We start from the raw sequence: 20051 nt of genomic DNA, 5'->3' as shown, positions 1-20051 counted from the left end.
GCGGTTCAGATTAATTCAAAACCTTCCACACACCACTTTATGGTTTTAGTTTGTCTCCCTCTGTGACAGAGGGTATACCCAGAAGTGGGTATCTTTTTCGCTGTGCCATAGAAAACCAAGCTGCCCCTCACTGATGAGGCCAGACAAGGCTGAAACATGTCTGGGGTGGCTGGCTTGTGTTTCTGTGCAGAGGGCACCTGACCTAGCAGTTCGGGCAGGGCTGCTCCCATTGATGGCAGTACCTGGCTGATTTGTATATGGCTGGATGCCTTTTGCAATGGTGCAGATGGGCTAAGAACGGTGGTGTAGAAGGCTGCCCAGAGCAGAGCCAGTGGTTCAGATCAATTCAAAACCTTCCACCCATCCTTTTTCCGGGTGGTGGGAGGGGGCGGGGTTGGGGAGGAGGGGTTGTTTTTGTATGCCTCATTAGCTAACTCATGAATCCAAGGTTATGGATGTGTATTATACAGTACTGGTTTCATTCTGTAAATCAGGTTATATTTTCACATAGTATAGATTGCAAAGGGCTGTTTGGATTGAGGTGAGTGGATGGACAGTATCGTGAGAATAAACATGGTCACCCTGGAGTTGGCATTTTTCAGAAAAATAGCTATATCTGCACATCATTTATTCTAGTTTACAAGACTCTGTCCAGTGCAATACACAGGTGAGAAATATAATTAGCTGTTTTAACCAAAGTGACGTACACATTACACCGCACGCATTAAGAAACTTTGTAAAACAACATGGACACAATTACACCAGGGGTGCAAACGTGTTGTTTCTGTAGGAACCTTTATGGTGCACTGGACTGTCCATGAACCGGTCCAATTGGCCTTTTGCAATGGGAACTTTCTTTTGTTTTTTAAACTAGAAAAATAGGCATTTTGAGATACACCAACTCATTTTTTTGCTCTATGCTAAACCTCAACATTTCTGTTAGCATTATTTCTCATTTCCACAAGCAACATGGCCAGTTATGTGCCTATAAGTGGGACATCTGGGATTGAGCAAACCCAGAGGCATAATATGAAGGACCTGGGGCATATGACTGCCTCAGCGTAGAGGGCAATGATGTTTTTAGTATGTGCCACGTGGCCATGTGCTGGCTTGATCCCCCATTTTGAAAAGAAAATAATTCTGAATTGGTCGCATAACATATCAACAGCTGCATAATCCTAGTCCCTTATGGTTCTCTCAGGGTTAGGCAGTGAAACAAGCAGGTTGTTAGGCTAGGAACAGACAGTAAGAGAAGACCATGGAACACTGATGTAAGTGTGACAAAGTGGGGGTTTGGGTGGCAGGTATTTGAGCTGGGACTGGATTCCTGCAAGCTGTCAGGAACATTGACCATAGCAGTGATTATTGCCCAAGAAGGCTGAATCCCACTTGGCTCTGAGGAATTCTATGTTGCATTTTGGGCACTAAATCTTTTTAAAATGTGCCATTTGCCTAGAAAAATATGTAATGTTTCGTAAAAGCATAACAAAAACATTGCATAATGTATGCTATAAAAGAATACTGGTGGTCTGGGTCAAGAAAAATAAATGGTATGGATGTGACCCCATGCCTACAATTTATCACTAGCAAAGTAGTTCTCTGCAATTCAAGGTCTGTTTTAACTTACAAACTGGCGAGAGCAAATCAACGGAAAGCAACCAGTCTCTGCAGGCGAGTTTGAGGAGGAATTCTCACATTGGGTTATGGTCACCTGCATTGGGATGTGTGTCATGCTTTATGATAGCCACACAGAAAGAATGGGTCCGGTAAGATGAAGTAGATTGCAGTGGTGGAATCCCACATATCTCTTAGACACACAGTAATTTGCTAAGTGGCAACATATTAAAAAAACCTAGTTTGAGAATTTAGACTACCATTTTATTGAGTTATCATATATAGCGAAATTTCATCACATATATAAATCATCTACAAAGTACAAAATCTTGTGCAAGTAGCAACATTAATATTAAGTGCTATTTTGACTGTAACAACCATTATCACAAAAATCTCTATTCTGAATAACAGATCAAATTATCTTTGTTGAATATTAGGCACATAAAACTTTCTCAGGCCTCTTGATCAACACGTTTCTGTTCATCTACCCTAATATTGGTGAACATTCTCCAGGGGCTATATTTCTAGTCACTGACCACCCTTTGGTATATTCCTTTTAATAACAAAGTTTTCCATAAACAATTTGTTGGGCCACAGATTCTTCTCACAAGATGTGTGATCCCACACTGCAAAAAAACATTAAAATTAGCTCTTGGTGCTTTATGTATAAATGGGACAGGCAGATCCTAACCCTCCCCACCCTCTGAGTGGCAAAACATTACTTCTCGGGTGATTTTGGCGGTTTCTCCCAAATTCTGAACTGGGGTTGCAGCTTAATTGAAAATGCACATCACCATCTATGACCAATACACAAAAATGTGTATTAAGAAACCATCTCCATTGTCATTGTCCACAACTATTTGGCCCAAAACAAGCACCCCCACTCCCTTCCATTTCATAGAAACTCACTCATCCACGGGACTGCTCAGAGGCCTTCAATCCAGTTTGCCATTATGGATCAGAAAAGTTCAGTCAAGTGCTTAGGAGATCGCCAGCTTGTTTGATGTGATCTGGGCTCCAGATATCTAAATAAAAATCATACAAGGAACCTTTTACCCCTCCTAGCACTTGGACCAGTTGTTCTTAATCAAGCTATTGTTACAATCTATGTCATTTTGCTAACAGGACCATTGACTCCCCAGTTTTGCTCTAACCTATAGGCTTCAAATCTCGCCTGGATTTGCTAGTCCTCAGGTTTATCCTGTTTCTCAGAATAACAATGTTTTATACAGATTAGTAAATAATGTTTTAAGACAGAGCATTTGCAATCAGAATATATTGTTTTCATGAAAGATTCAGGGGATTGACCTTGTCAGGGACCCCTCTTGACCCAAGCCAGGTGAACTACCATGGTTTATGCCAGAGCCGATCCTTCCCCAGAGGCAGGTTGAATGAGTTTGGGGGGCCCTAGTCCTTGACCCCCGCTGAGTGTGCATTGATTGCTACTCTTGGTACCACTCTCAATCACACAATACTTCCCAACCTATGTTCTGGCCAGTGTTCTTTTTTTGGCCCTTTACAACACTGCAATATCCAAAATCCAAAACAAATGCAAATAACCATATCGGCAACCAAGCGGATGGGGAAAAGAACGTCCCAATTGATGGCATTAACTGTAGCCTCCCAAGACGGAGGAAAGGCAAGACATCCAGCGCACGCCAACTCTCCGAGACCGGCAAGGCTGCACAAAAACCAGCAAACGAAAAGGGGGCAGGGCCCGGTGGGGAATTTTTAAAAATGTGTTCCATGATAACACAGCACCAAGGAAAAGCATAGGACTAGATTGGCCGAACGTTCAGGTGAAGCAAACAAGTAAGGGAGAGGAACCGGAGAACCAGAAGATCACAGGTATAACATGCTTGCAGTCACAAGACACAGTGAAAGGTGTTGGAGAGTGCTTAGGGGGTGTGATGGTAGACTGAGACCAGGTGGAGAGCGGAAGGTGGAGCAGAGTGCTAAGACGTCTCTGGAGCTGTTGGATATGAGTGCAGGTAAGGTAGTGTATGTGGGAAAGAGTGCTACCAAGTGTGAAAGGTGAAATTGTGGCTGGGATTTTGTGGAGTGGGTGATAGAGGGAGGGTTGTGAAAGATAGGAGAGAGTGAGAGTAGAGGGTGGAGCCGGAGATTGCACAACAAGACCAAGAGTGAAATAGAGTGGAAGTGAGTTAAAAGGCGAGGAGTATGAGAAGACCAGAGGGACAGAGAAGGAGAGTGGTTAGAGATGGGAGGGAGTGATAGGAGGAGGGGTAGTGTAGATAGAGAGTGAGGAGGAGTGATAGAAGACTGTAGGGAGAGAAAGAGAACGAGAGTAGTGGGGGAAAGAGGGGTGAAAAGGAGAGAAAGTAGGAGGAGAACAAGGAAGATAATATGGAGGGACAAGAGCAGGGAAGGGAGCATGAGAAACAGTGGAGTGTGTGAGGGCGCAGGCACCATCTTGAGCAGCATTAATCACTCTGTGGGGCACCAGGAGACTAGTGAGTCCCACCACCAGCTTAGGATAGTTTAGCTAGTCAGGGTTACAGATTGCTACACCACTGGGAATAGGTAAGCTGTTGTAATTAGCTGCACTAGTTATCTGTGATGACACGGTTAGTGTCCCAAATCAGCCCATAGAACAATGTTCGGTAACATGGTGTGGCACCACAGAGGACAAGAAGTTGAAATGGATATTGGCGTAAGGGCAGCACACAAGCAGGACCTGCATGCATGACCACTGAGGTAACAGTCATCAGTGCAAGAGGTCCCAGTGCATCCAGAATGCTAGAGGAAAGGACTTGTAAGCATAGGTGAAGGAAGTGCCAGGTGGCGGCTAGCAGCACGGGAGCAACAAGAGAGCATGCAGAGTGCTAGAGGAAAGAGCTGCACAGCGACTGACAAGCAAGCTGGTATGCAAGCGCCAACTTCTGCATAACAAAGGCAACAGAACCATAATACATCTTGCAGCAGTGCACACTCATGGTGCTGGAATAAGTTCCAGGAACAACGCTATCAGTCAACTAAAAGGTCATTTTGGTTTAAGGGACTGCTTCAAATTTCAACAGTAGAACCTAGTGTAGAAAAGTCGCACGATGCAACAAATACATGCAAAACCACCACCATGCTTTCTAGAAAACCCAGTGTAACATATTAGTGGTCGCCGCCCAGCAATGTTAAGACATACTATAAATTTGGTATGTAATTGGTTGCATTTAAATTGGTGTAGTTGTCAGGCATACACCATTGATTCATACTTGGGATGTACTCTAGAAACCCCTAGAGGTTAAAACAAAATCAGTTAATTGTTTTGTCAAGGTATAATCTGTATAATTAAGAGAAACAATTTTTATCATTAATGGTGCAATTTTTATTACACACGACTTCCTATGTCAAGACAGCTGAATATTAATTACGGTGTCCTAATATAAAGGAAGGGCAAAGAACAACAAATAAGGAAAAGGGAACTGTAAGCAGTAGTTTAGCATAGGTCTCAGGTCTGTTTCACAGTTGAAGGAATCAAAATACAATATACAAATAGAAAAGCAAAAGTGATTCAGTTATAGTGCTAGAATTTGAACCAATGTCTGCTTCACAACGTCTCTTGAATGAAAAGCTTTTTGCGTAAATCAACAGAGGCATTGATGGTTAGAAATACATTTACATCCAGTTTGAAAAAGGTGCCCCATATAGAGCAGAGAAGGACAGACTGGTGAATGTTAGTAAATAGTGTACATTTACATACAGGTCAGGAGCATATGTCCTTGCAATGTCAATTTAGGTCCTATATAGTTGTACACTGATTTTAGATTTGTTGATGACCAATCCTCGATCTAGAAAACCCAGACGAACAGCCAATTTCATGGGATCAATGGATAGATGCATTCAAATTGTATTTGAGGGTGGCTGGTGGAGTGACGTTTACTACTGATCAAAAAAAGGGGCGACTCTTTAATTGTCTTTGCACTTAGGGGCTTAGAGTGCTTAGGCATTTGCTGGGTGAAGACATAACGGTGATGCCGGCAATATAGAGAAACAAAGTTAATCTTATATGAGACATGTAGCGGGTCGGAAGTCGGACACTCGGAATACATGGTAGAAGGCCTAACTTTCCCTATCACAAGAGGGAGTATCCAACCCATCTAAAGAAACGGTGCTCCTCTGTTGTCATGAAGTCCAAAAGAAAATACGTCCTCTGTCCAAACTACTCTATCTGTCCCTGCCACTAATTCTAACTAACTTAAAATAGACCATAGGAATGATTGCGTCTTCACCTGGTTTCTCCAGTTCATTCAGTAGTTGCTTGAGTTTTACCACCTCTTGGTGGGACAAATACAATGTATGTAGCTCCTCAAGAACACTTTTCTCTCTCGTATTTTCTGTGGCCCCCTTTTGAGAAGGTCTTCCACAGTAATATTTCTTGATACTCTGATTGTTACTTTTAGTTTCCTCGCAGGCCTCCCCTCCTGGAATACCTGAACAGGGTTTTCAGTCACCATTTTCAAATCTCTTATTATAATAGGTTCTCAGTCTTAAAGTGCCTCTTCTTTTACTAAATATACAACAGCTGTGTGTGTTCAGCCCCTCTCTTCTAAGTTTTTCACTTCTTGGTTTACTTTGTTGCTTATTTGATAACTAGTCTCGCATATTGGGACGAGGTTTCAGCTTCTTACAATAACTCTGGATTACTAGTTACTTGACTCCAACTCCCATCACAAGAATAACCCTGCATTCTCGTTCTTGTGACTGGGACAGGTTTTCTCTGATTTATAATGAAATCCTGCTGGCCTCACTTCTCCTGGTCCCCCAGGTACCTCTCTTGATACAGGCCAGTGGTTGGGCTCGGCTCTTGCTTGGGATGGTTCTCTCGCTCTACGCTTCTCATCTTCACATTCTCAGATCCGTGGACTCCTGCTTCATACTGGTGCTGCTGATTAGAAGTCACTGACTCTTGCCATATGGACGCTATCAGCATTGTTCCTAGGGGCGTCCTGCCCACCACGTCCAACTTGTGGTCATGCCACTAGTGGTTCGCCTGTTCCTCTCCTGGTCAACCGGAGACTTATCGCTTCGGCATACGCCGGTTCTTCGCTGTCTCGTACTTGTGTTCTCTCTCTCCAATTCGTGGGCTCCACGACCAGCTTGCCCTCCCATCTCCAGGTGGCGTAATTATGACAGGGGGCTTTCCCTGTGCATCAGGCTCCTCTCCTTTCTTGTCACAGTTAAATATGCATCTCGTATTAAAGAGACATCTTCCTTTTCTCGTGCCAATGGGTTTAGTCTTGCATTGCTTTCAACCAAAGATAAGGCTGACACATTCTTCTGCCTACCAGGTAGTCCCATGTATGAAACTAAACTTGTTGGTCTAGTGAGTTCCTCGTGGGAATAGGAGTCCCTGTCCCCAAAGGGGGAGTCTCTCAAAGTGAGGTCCCAGTTCCCCGGACCCCTAGGGAGGGTTTTGCAGAGCGGGCTAACGTCCCTAGCCTCACAGACGGGGACTCCCCTTGGTGAGAAGAGCCAAATACCTGTGGTTCATCACAGATAGAAATAAGGAAATCCAAAACACAATTCCTAAAAAAAAATCATTGTACTGGAACGTTACGATTTCTTTTCCAGGGGACAAAGACCTGACGTGTCTATAGATGCATACGTAACGGTACGGAGATCCTTAATAGCCACATGTAAATTCACAGGGGTGATAGTTGAATACATTTGGTAATGATGCAGACATGCAACACCAAGATAAGGAAAAGGCTCTGGATTGACAAAGATCTGCCGTTGGCCAAGGCCCTTGAGATAGCAGGAGCAATTGAAGAATCATGAGCAGGTGTACAAGAAGTAACTGAAAAAAATACTCAATGGGAAAATGTACAAGCCAAGTTGACTGCAAAAAGACCTGGTAATACAAACAAGGGCTACAGTATGAGAAGTAGGTCTGAAGGACCGTCAGTTTAAAATCCCGAAAACACAGTGTGGACCAGTGGCAATAGACAAATATGTAAACAGTGTGGGTGATCCAATCATGTTACTGGTGCCAAGGAGTGTCCCGCTGGTGCTGTGGAGTGTAAGTTCTGTGGTGGAAAATGGCATTTTACAAGAATGTGCATAACTGGCAACGTGGAGGGGGGGCTTGTAAATTCCAGGCAAAGTGTCAGAATGATTGAAGGTGAAGAGGGAACAACTTTTCTAGGAGCGCTGTTGCAAGTGCATGGGGAGAAAAAGAGTGCAAATTGAAATGTCAGTTGATCCAGGATTCCCTGATAACATGATTTCACTGTCCTTCTATGAAGCAAGTTTTAGCAAGAAGGTAGCGGATCTTAAGACTCTTGACATAAACATAAAAGCCTATGGACAGGTGCCTATAAAAGTGTTGGGGTATGAACGGGCAAAGAAACAATTCAAGGGATGTTACGCCACAGGAAAACTGTATGGCGCACCAAGGGTGCAAGTGTTTTAGGTTTATTTGTATTTATTTGACATTTGTATGGCGCCGATACACAAATGTTTCCAAGTGCCAGACAGCAAGCAGCTTTAGCAAGCAGCCTTAGACATTCAAATGTATTGCAGTAAGAAAGTACTGATATTATGAATACATTATGGGGATAAAACGTGTGCTAAAGGTGTATCTGCAGATAATCTCATGGAAATGTATACATTGGTATTCACTGACAAGTTAGGAAAGCTATGGAATTCTCTCACAAAACTGTACTTAAAAGGGGGGCTATACCCAATGTGTATAGAGTCAGAAATGTGCCAGTGCTGGCCAGGGAAGCCCTTACAGCAAAATTAGAAACTTAAAAGAAGCAGGTATAACTGAAGAAATGTAGTTCTCAGAATCATTATCCCCTATAGTGCTTGCTCGTAAGCACGATGGTGGTCTTAGGATGTGTGTGGATTTAAGAGCACTTAATGCAACCATATGGGTAGATAGACATCCCCTTTCCAAATAGAAAGATGTTATGGGACAGAATAGGTCAAGGCAGCATGGTTCTTAACCTTTGATTTGTGAACTGCGTACCACCAGATTGATTTAAATGTATGTTTGTGACCCTGTTAGGTGCGCACAGATTTTGTCGTATGCCGTTCTGTCTCGCATCAGCCGCTGCTTTTTTCAGCATTATTTGGAGATATGGCAAGGTGTTATCTACTTTCAGCATGACATATTGGTATGGGGATAGAACGTGCATGAACATAATGAGAGTGCACAAGGTGTTCAGCATATTGCAGGAAAAGGGGATGACTCAAATTGGCCAAAGGTTAGGTAGGAGTCCAAAGTGTGATGTATTTGGGATATGCAATAGATACTAACAGGATAAGGCCAAAGAAAGGGTTGGTCAGAGTAATGAAGGAAGCATCGGCTCTATTTCCAAAGCGCAACTTAGGATGTTTTGTGGGATGACAGTGTTATCTGTGATGGGGTGGCCCATCACAAAGAACCACACTGACTCTTATGGAAATGGAAAGCCCAAGGGTGTTTATTTAAAATAAAAACATAATAGTCAGAATGGCTGCTTCTGGTTTTGATTCTAAGGGACTGGGAATGATTAGTGCAAAGACAGTCCCTTTTCCCTCTCAACTTCCCCCGGCCTGGGACCCATTTGCCAGTCCCAGACATCCCCAACGAGTTGTTAGTAACTACCGATCGGCAACACCTATCTGTTCTCCTAACTATGATTATGGGCTATTTCCCCAAGATGCTGGCTATCTGTCTCCCTAGTGACCTTCTAACTTTCCCTCTCCTAACATTGATGAGTCTCTCCGGGAACAGGGATTAGTGCCTTCTTTTACCCAGTGTCACGCTCACATCTTTCACAGCCTCTCATTACTGAGTCATCACTATAATGATCCCATCTAACTGCTCTCCTCCCACCACATCACTGTCCCTTCAATCTCACACCCTTTGATCTGACTTCCTTTTCCCACTCCTGTTATAATATCTACTCCTATTCTCCCATTCACTGTTGTACCTCTCGCTACTAGCATGACTACTTTTCCCACTCTGTGTCTCTCTCTCTCTCTCTAATAGCCTCTGCACTCCAGTTGCTCTCACCTCCTCTGGTCTCTTGGCCATCCATCTCCACCACCGGTCCTCACCACTCTGCAGCCGACACCAAACAACTCCCAAGCTCCCTCTTATATATCCCTCCCCCTCTCTGGATTGGCCACTCACCCTACCAATTACTTTCAAAGGGGTGTGGCAGGGGAGGGCGTGGTATGGTACAGAAAGGCTTTAAGGCCCACCCCTTTTATACACAGCTTTGCTGTATTAGGGAGTTTCTCTTGGTGAGCTGGCTCTTCTTTTCTGGTCTGTGGTTTTTCTTGCGAGGTTGTTATGCAGCATGACGTCAGGTCCTGACATGGTGCCGTCCTGGCAGGTAAGGAGATGGTGGGATGAGGCCTATCTACATTCTTTGGCACCCAGGGTTGTTGGGGTTGGTCTCCCACCCACCCCTGAGAGGGCTGGATCAATGGCCATGTCACGTATGTGAACTTAACTTTATTTTGAACTATGCAGAAGAAAACGGTACACAAAGGTGCTTTTAAAAAAAAGACTCTGCAGTAAAAGACATTTGAGGAATTGAAAGCGGATGTGGACAAAGCAAAGTCCCTGACCTCATTCAATGTCAGATAAAAAAAAAAAATCCTCACAGTGGATGCTAGTGAAGTGGGCATAGGTGCAGTTTTAACTCTGTGGCAAGGTGGACAGTATCAGCCCATTGCATTTACTTACAGAGTTCCCTTCCTTGAGCCGGGAGAGGCAACAAGTGTGGAACCGATCCTGGGTGAGAGTTTCAAATCCTGTCGGCAGACCGGAGGAATAGACGAGCAGAGGATGCTGGTGAATCGCTGAGGGAGTTCTCCATGGGTCCAACTGGAGCAGACCAGAGTATGAAGTAGGAAAAGAGAACCGAGCAGTACAGGAGCGCGCTTGGGTGCTGCAGAAGCAGAGGAGAGAAGTCTAAAGAGCCAGAGAGAAAGACCCCAGTCCCAAAAAGTTCTGGTGGTGTACCAAAGTCCCAAGGAAGGTAAGGGGAGGTACGAGAGAACCAAAGGGGACACAGGGGTGGAAGAGAGGCAGGCTGGACCGGATCTGCTCTAACCCAGTAGTAACAAACAAACTGTTGGGAACAGTGGAGTGATCATCTGAGGAGAGCTTCCTTGTCACAGTGGCAGCAATAAGTCCACTCACCCCCAGAGACGGGTTGGGGTCAATAGCAATATCAAATCAAGCGTTCGAAAGAGAACGTCCTCGTCGCAGTGGCAGCAATAAGCCCAGTGACCACCAGAGACAAGTCCAGAACCCTAGCAATATCGAATCCAGCATCTGAGGAGAACTTCCTCGTCGCAGTGACAGCAATAAGTCCACTGACCACCAGAGAAGGCTCTGGGACCCCAACAAAAGTGAAATAAGAATCTGAGGAAATCTTCCTCATCGCAGTGGCAGACACAAGCCCACTGAAACCCAGAGGAGGATTTGGGAATTTGCTAATATCATGAGAGAGTGGCAAAATTAACACCAAGTTGAAAAACATGGAAAATAACTCTGAAATGCCAAGAGAATAGAGTCATTCTCCCGGTGAGTGAACTAAAATCTCTTCCAATCTATACAAGAGACACCAGGGAAAGGGAGTCATTCCCCTTGGTCGTGTTGGATCTTTCTTTTGGATTATATATTATTCTTTAGTTGTAGTGCGAGGGATAGAAGTAGGTTGTGACAAAGGATGTTGGATTTTGACTGACATTTTGACAGATTGTTTAGTATTACTTTTAGGCAGGAAACCCCCTCTTAGAAGATTGGGATAGTGAGGGTTTCTGGTTACTATACAAATAAAGGTTTATAGCAACCAACATACCACTTTTGTCTGCCTCTATTCTGGACACCCTTACAATGCCCAAGATACAGCCAAAACCTCCCTCTCTATAACCACACATGTTTTGTGGGGGGCGGTTAGGGAAGGTTGGGGTAGACAGTGTTCAACAGACTGTACCCTAGGTGATCGCCCTGGTCCCCCGAAGGGGACTCCCTCACCATGAGGTCCTCTCGTATTAAACCACCCCTATGGGGACTATTGAGTAGCTGCTGCATCTCTCTAGCCTCATGGAAAAGGGCTCCTCCTTGGGGAGATGTGACAATACCTGGTGAATCGTCACAGCATCCAAACATTTTAGGACATTCCTGTGCGTTCTGGGGTATCCCATATGTAATAAGGGTGGATCATAAACCGATCATGTACGTAAGGACAATGATGGGTTTGGGTTCACAGTCTCCCAGGATTGCCAGGTGGATGGTGGCCCTTCAGGAATACATAGTTTGTGTAGAGTATATGTTCCGGCCCAGAAGAACGTAGTGGATGACTGTCTATCAAGGTTGCTGTCTAGTGCTACTGGGAGTTATAATGCTGTGAGCAGCACACACATAGCAAGCATTATTTCTGCTTTGGAAAAATCAGAGGGGTTGAAGGAATGTGAAAGTGATAGAGATAGGCTGTGTTAGGGAAGGTTTGCACCCAGGTTGGAGATATTTTGAACAACTAGGTGAAGGCAAGCATTAGCTTCCTGTGTTGAACAAATTGGAGGAAAGATGCTGGGGCGATACCAAGCATGACAGATTAATACCTCCAGTGTCATTGGGGATAAGGTTGGTAGATTTGGCACATGAAGGACATTTGTGAAGATCGTTAACCAAGAGAAGACTGAGGGAATAATACTGATGGCTGGGAATAGACAGCAATGTTGAAGGGATGGTGAAGGATTGTGCAGCATGTGCCACAAATGACAAAAGTTAGGTGATTCAGGATCAGCTAGCTCGTGATCCCGGTTGAGGTATCAGGGGAGGTCTGGATCAAAGTGGCTCTTGATATTACATGAGCAACTGATGCACTTAGGGGTGGATTAAGGTTTATATTGATACATGTGGATTAGTCTTCAAGATGGGTGGGAGTGACAGCATTGGCATCAGTGGCAACCGATAAAAGTCATTGAATTTTTGAGAAAGATGTTTGATAGAGAAGGGGTACCTTATGGTTTGGTCACAGATAAAAGAATACAATTTGTATCGCATAAAAGGATGGAATTTTCAGACGCGTTAGGGTTCATAGGACAGGTTAGTTGAAAGATGTAGTTGAGAAAACGCAAATGCGAATCCTCCTGGAGACCAGTACCTTCAGAGGCGAACAAAGCTACCCTTACAGACATATCTACAAAATACAAAACTAAAATAAAGCGAGCTAAAAAAGAAGGTTTTGACAATAAAATAATGCAAGCCAAATCAGGAACCAAGGAGCTCTTTACAATCCTAGAGGAACTGGAGAACCCTATCCCGGTACCGTTTAACTGCCAAAAATAAGGTATGGTGCTATGACATCCAGAAAGCCCTCGGCGACAAAACTGCCACCCTACAAGCTAAAATTGATAAGAAAAAACGAAACCTACCTCCTACAACTACCCAAACTAACATACCTTGTACTACGGCCAAACCTGAGCAAAGATTCAACTTCACCAAAGTTTCCATACTGGAGGTTGAAAAAATAATCCTATCACTCAACCATCAAATTGTCGAGGTGATAATTGCCCGGCTCAAATAATAAAAGATGCTGCTAGAGACTGATCACCATTTATCTCTAAACTCATCAACTCTTCATTCTCCTCAGGTATTATATCAAGTAATCTTAAGGAATCCTGCCCCCCCCCTCCAAGAAGCAATCACTAGACCCGACCATACCTACAAATTATAGGCCCATCACCACAGTGCCTTTCTTACTAAAGATTTTAGATAGAGTGGCCTACTTACAGATCCAGAAATTCCTGGAACTGCACCAACTCCTAGTGTCGTGGCACTCAGGTTTCCGACCACAGCACGGAACCGAAACAGCACTTATTGATCTTAAGACACAGGTTGACGAGCTGAGAGACCAAGGAAAAACTGCCCTGCTTCTCCTTCTGGATCTCTCTGCAGCATTCGATCTGGTGGATCACAAAGTGCTTGCTTTGCAACCACCTAGAGTCTGTAGCTCATTTTTCACCCCAGGCTATAGCATGGATCAAATCTTTTCTAAGTGAAAGAACCATGAGGGTCTTCTCCAGCAGCTGGAGACCCCGCTCCTATTACGTGTGGTGTACCCCAGGGATCATGTGTCTCCCCTACCATGTATAACATTTTTACTAAGCCCGTTTGATGATTTGGACATGCTAGGTGTCACCTACCCTAACTATGCAGATGACACCCAGATTTTCATCCCACTTTCTGGGGATTACAAACAGGATTTGGCCTTGGTGAATAAGATATACCTCATCATCCAGGCATGGATAGCACGTCATGGTCTATGCCTGAATGATGACAAAACAGAACTCATCATACTGGGGACTACACTGAACATCAAGAAACCTAGCCAAGACTACACAACCTTTGCCATAGGCAGCCATACAATTAAAGTTGCCAAGGAGGGGAAAACACTGCTTTTACCTCGTCTCTAGTCTCACCTTGGCAAAGCAAGTAAACGCTATGCCATCCTCCACAGCCTATACCTTTAAATTGATCAGATCAGCTAGACCTTACCTTTCTACAAATAGTTGCACCACGCTGGCAAGAGCACTCGTGCTGTCCAACCTGGATTATTGCAACGCCCTCTATTTGGGGTCTAATAAATACATTACGCAAAAAATTCAAATACTGCAAAACAATGCCCTTAGAGAGGCGCTAGGAATTTCCAAAAGAGCACAGTTATCAACGACTAGAAGACAATCCAGCTGGCTTTCCACAGTTGACAAAATTAAACTCAAAACTGCTTCTCTAACAGTCAAGTGTCTTAATAACCTAGCACCAAGCTACCTAACAGAAAGATTTAAAAGAAGAGTTACATCTAGACCCACGAGAGCTGCCTATACGAACTGCCTAACAGTTCCCCCGTTCAAAATGACCACAACTGGAGGCAATAGTTTCCCCGTCAAAGTGGGCCAACTGTGGAATTCCCTACCACCCACGTTAAGGACTGACCAATCATACCCACATTTTAGATCAAATGTGATTAAGTGGCTTAAAGAAAATGACCTATAGTCGAGCCCTACAACTTAGCTGACCCAGCAAACTGGACTTTTGACCTTCTTGCACGACCCTTACCTGCACTGCATATGTACTACCTACTGCATTGACTTTTCAATTGTAATGTATATGTACTACATACTGTATTTGTATTATTCTGCATTTTTGGCTATGTTACCTGTAACCTATAAGCAACTTGTAAACCCAAAGTATTCTTATTCCCGCGCCCTGATACCTTCGGGTCTGGTGCGCGCTACAAATAAACAAACAAGACTTAACGGGTTTATAAAAGAGTACATACATTTGGCAATTGCTAATAATTTGAATTGGCAAGTCGTACTGACAGAAGCTTTAAAAGCATATAGGTATACTCCATAAAATGTCACTGGATATTCACCTTTTAAACTTATGAGTGGTAGTAAGGCAGAGACTACGCTAAGGCCAGTGCCCCTTGGTGGTTGGGTGACATACAAGGTGGATATAAGGGCAAAACTAAGCATGCCAGAGAGGTATGCATTGGTGATGTGGTTAGGTTGCATAATACTAGATTTCTTCCTAAGGGCATGAGTGTGTTCATGCCACCCCACATGGTGGTGAAAATAGGTAAGGGTTATGTGTGTTTGGATGATAGTTCACTTTGGAATAAGAGGAGAATCGTAGTGCAAGATAGCAAAGTAGATAAGGTGAGTGGTGGTGACAGGGAAGGGATGTGTTGGGGAAGTGGCAGAGTTACAGAGTCAGAGGGTGGCACCAGCATATCAAAGTTGTGATGAAAGTTATGGTGGAGAGGCACTCAACATGACCAACGATGTAGGAAATATGCACAATGGGACTCAAAGCGGCATGAGGGAAGATCTTATAGTAACCCACAACTATCATTTTATCTTGTACATCGACACCTACAACCTCACCTATCTCCCTAGACCCGCCCTATATCCTTCACACCTCTGTACACTCTGCAAACGCGGTACGTCCATCACCCCAGCACCACCCTACCTCACTGTATGTATCTTTACCGCTAACACATCTCGTGCAACCGACATAGCTCCCAGCCTCTCGGGGTGAGGATTTCCCAGTTTGCACAGGACGATCTGCGGTGTCACCGTTCCCCTCTGGCTTCCTTAACCTTGCCCCAGCAAGCAGGCATTGTAACTAAATTAAATTAATTCTCCTGAGAACTTTATCTTGGACATTCATTCTCTATACTGTTGTCGTATTACTTGTTACGATCGACGATTTATGCAGCATATTAACCTGCATCTACAGCCACCATGAGATGAGGCTTTGCCAGTCTGCTTACACCCACCAATGTTGACTATCATGTTTGTTTGCACGCCTGAAGTAGCCCCCCGTACCGTGAGTTGAGGCTTTGCCAGTCTGATTACAGTCACCAATTATGTCTCTCATGCTTGTTTGCAGACCTGAAGCAAGCCTTTCTCAAGATGAGGGGATGCTTGACAAAGTGTGTGTCTACCACCCACCATTATGCTGTAACCCATATGCCTGTTCTTGCACTTTATGAACTGTACTTTTTACTTTCTGTAACTAGCGCCTAGATGCCTCGCGGCTTTGTGCCCTGATATAGATACTAAAATAAAATAGTCAATCCGGATGGAAATGAGAGTGTGACTCGTTCGGCAAGAAGCAGGGTGCCTCCGATTACATTTAAGGATTATTTGTGGGAAAGATGCTAAAGCATGTTATCCTACAGGGTGTTGTGGTTTGTTTTTTATCTATTACCATAGTTTCTTGACCACAATTATTTGTGCATCGTTTACTGCTGCTGTCAATTAATGTTATGTTATTTGTATTATTGTTCCTCATTGTAAATTCAAAATGCCTTCCCCTACTCCAAGTTGTTTGTTGCATAGGTTGGGGGGGAGGGGAGTTGTAGTTAGCTACACTAGTTATCTGTGATGACACCGTTAGTGTGCCATTAGAATGTAGATTGTATGTAAAAAGTGTGGGGAATTCCAGGGAGTCGTCAGTTGAGCTGTGGGGTCCATGGAATAAACTGCTACTTACCTCCAATGCCCTTGTTTACAACATAAGCCTGGGCCGGGGTGGAGGGAGCCCTCAGGAGATTTAGGAATCAAACAGGGACATCCTGTAGTCGCATCAACCTGCAGTCTTCCAACTGTAACCGACTTGGGAAACCAAACAAAACCCTTCAGAGGTTGTTCTCAGAGTTTGTGGAATTATTATAGCCATCCAGGACAAATGATACATTCATTTTCCACTGTGCATTGCTTCAACTTCTCCACTTAGTTGCAACACAAGCGCTCTCAAAGTAGTTTATCCAAAGTAGTTTGGCTGCGATGCAACAAATTAATCCAATTACAGTAGTAACTGCTATCCAGATTGCTTTGTTCCGAATGACTGGTACCCAAGAGTGCACTGCCAAAGATTTCAAAGCTGTTTTGAATTGAATCCCTTCACATCACGTGCAGAGTATTTGTTTTCTTCCCATGGAAACAAGATCTCAACATATACTGCTTGGTCAAGACCACGAGGCAGTGCTGTACAGAATCATCCTCCAATCTATCTCAGTGCCAATTACTTTTCTTTCCTCGCATAGAACACAATGGCTCACAATATACTCCTTGCCAAATATGACAATAAACTCTAATGAGTGTCTATCTCCCAGTATGGATTTGCTTCCTTTCCTCCATCTTCAAGTGCGGATTGCTTCCCTGTTCTACCCATAAATACAAATGGTCTGAAAATATGATTTGCCCATGATCTCATTGTGCTGCTTGCTAAAGTTAACAGCCCACCCTCTGTAAAACCACCTTATTGTAGCTCTTGCCATATTATCCTTTAAATGCAATAACTACTGGCTCTTTCAGTTGTGAATATCAGTTTTGAGGTCTGAGGACTATTGTTCTCATATTTAATTCAATTCTGAATAAAATTGATCGTTTACACTTTTAGAAGGTTTTACACATCAAGATTGCAGTCTAACCTAATCAATACAATTTTTCAGGTTACTTTTGTGTTATGCATTTTCATAACTGCACTACAACATCAAAGTATTTTCTAATATTCTTGAATGATTGTATGTGGGCAAGGGGTTGCTGTTTTTGAAAGCGACATACTTACACTGCTATTGTTATTTTTGAGGTACAATTGTAGTACTGCCTACTTTGAAGGAAATGTCATTTTGTTTCTATGCACGAAAATAAAGATGCAGAAAATTAAGATCTTTCAACCTTTAATTCCTACCTTCCTTTGTTTGCACTCTAAAGTTTTGGGATCAAACAATTAGAATTCATTGTGCATCTACAGTGATTTGGAAGGCCATACATCCTACCACATAAGGTTGCATCAGGGATGTCAGCCATATGTTGTTCACCATGGAAATGCACTATTTTGCAAAAATAATCGGCAATCAAAAATAAAATATTCTCTTGTAATATAATACAAAGATTCATCCATTATAAAACATTTGTTAGACTACAATGTCATAGCTCAAAGTTAAAACACAGTGAATGTTTAACTATAATAGAATGCAGTAATTCATGCAATATAATACAGGATTACATAAAAAGTGGGATGTTTTCACAGAAGGAAAGCTCATAGTGGAAAAAACAATCACGTAACGAAGCACACAAATAAAAATGTGATGGTCAGCCATGAGATACAATTCCAAGATAGACCCTGTGAAAATACTGTGTGGCGGGCCATAAAGACAGAGATAAGGTTCAACCATGTTACTGATTTTATTTAACTTAAAAAGGGAAAGTAAAGTAACTCCTAGCTTTCCCTAATCTAGGTGTTTTCCCTACCTAACTAAAACTAACTTGGGTGCTCATCAATCGTCGGTGTGTCTCCAAAATAATGTCTGTCTTCTGACCAACTGCAATTTGCTCTGTCCCTACCACTATTCAAAAAGTACAAAGGTACAGGAGAATGACTCCCTTGTCCTGTTTGCTTCTCAGCAATGGTCACTTTAATAGTCATTCTTCAAGTAGTTTCTGGTCACTACTTCAATCAGTTCACAAAGTTTCAAAATAGGGGTTTCTTTTCCAATCTTTTCCACTTAGAATTAACCTTTGGCTTTCCTTCTTGAAAGGTTTTTCCTTCTCCACTTGGCGTAGGTCATTCTTTATGCTTGGGTCAGTCAACAGCACTCTTGATAAACCTCAGTTTCTTGACACTTCCTTTTGGTATCAAAATATTAAGGTTTCTTCTAACAAAGATGATCACTAGGTTTATCCTATGCACTGTCACTGGGAGGAGTACGATTATGCCAGTGGTGATTCTCAATTTTTCTTTAGCATTACTATGACGAGAATGCTTGGACCAGAAATGATTCACATTGAGTTGCCACTTCTCTGGATCACTGGGACGAGTATGATTGAGCCAGTAATGTTCTTCACTTAACGTTCTTACTTCCATATTACTGGGAAGAGTATGATTTGACAAGTAACAAGTCACTCTTGATTTTAACTCTTTACATTCACTGCATCGAGTAGGATTCTGACACCCGTTATCATTGTAATCCCTCCTGGGTCTCCTGTCGTTCCCATTGACTTCTTCTGGGGATTGGTGTCACCGGGTCTGTTTGCAGGATGGGAAGTGTTCTTCCTCTTGTCAGGACGGCTTCCGTATTCTTCAGTTCCTAAGCATCCGCTCAGTGGTGCCAAATTCAGGGTGGTTTCGGCGCAGTTGCCAGACTGAACAATCCACCACTCCTGACTGCTTCACTCCTTAAGGATTCTCCCTCCCTGGCCTCCACTGCTGCCAGCACTCTTACTGCTTCTCTCGCACACAAGCTGGTTACCTCCCTGGCACACAGGACTCTTGGTTTCTCTCAAGTCTCATCACAATGCTGGTTTGAATCTCCCAGGCTTCTCTCTCTCTGCCCAATGTCCCTTCTTTCTTATTACACTTTTCTGGGCCCTCTCCAGCAGAGGATTATAGTCCTCCTTTTCTTTTCTGTCAAGTGCTCTCTATCACTCATATTCTTCCTCGCTGTACTGTCAACCCTAGACAGGTGAATGATCAGTATCACTCCTTCACTCTTCTTCACAGTATTGTCCATTCCATACAGGGTGAGCAATCGTTATTACTTCTTCACTCTTCTCATTTACAAGATTGATTCATAGATATGGCTTCAGGTTGACTCAGGGGCTTAAAGACACAATAACAGTGGTTTCATCTTCTTGGCCATTCTGAAAGCTGGGTGTTATTGTTAGTCCATGAGTGAACAACTCAGGCAACTACTGGACGGAACAGGAGTCCTTATCCCAAAGGGGGAATCTCTCCCGATGAGGTCCCGCTTGCTTTTACCCCTAGGGAGGGTGTTGCATAGTGGGCTCACCACCCTAGCCTAACAGGGAAAAGCCCCTCCTTCCCCGCTTGGGAGAAGTGACTGAATCCTGCGATTCATTACAACTGTTTTAGTTAGTTTGGAGTTATT

General features: G+C 43.4%; 1 protein-coding gene across 2 annotated transcripts in view; it reads right to left on the bottom strand.

Annotated features, from left to right (window-relative positions):
* NRIP3 (nuclear receptor interacting protein 3) overlaps positions 1-20051 on the bottom strand; it is a 738043-nt gene that overhangs the window by 662268 nt on the left and 55724 nt on the right. The gene's annotated exons all lie outside the window — the stretch shown is intronic.

Source organism: Ambystoma mexicanum, chromosome 11 (genome assembly GCF_040938575.1).
Source record: "Ambystoma mexicanum isolate Mex_15411 chromosome 11, UKY_AmexF1_1, whole genome shotgun sequence".
Lineage (NCBI taxonomy): Eukaryota > Metazoa > Chordata > Amphibia > Caudata > Ambystomatidae > Ambystoma > Ambystoma mexicanum.
This window is presented reverse-complemented; position numbering and strand designations above follow the sequence as displayed.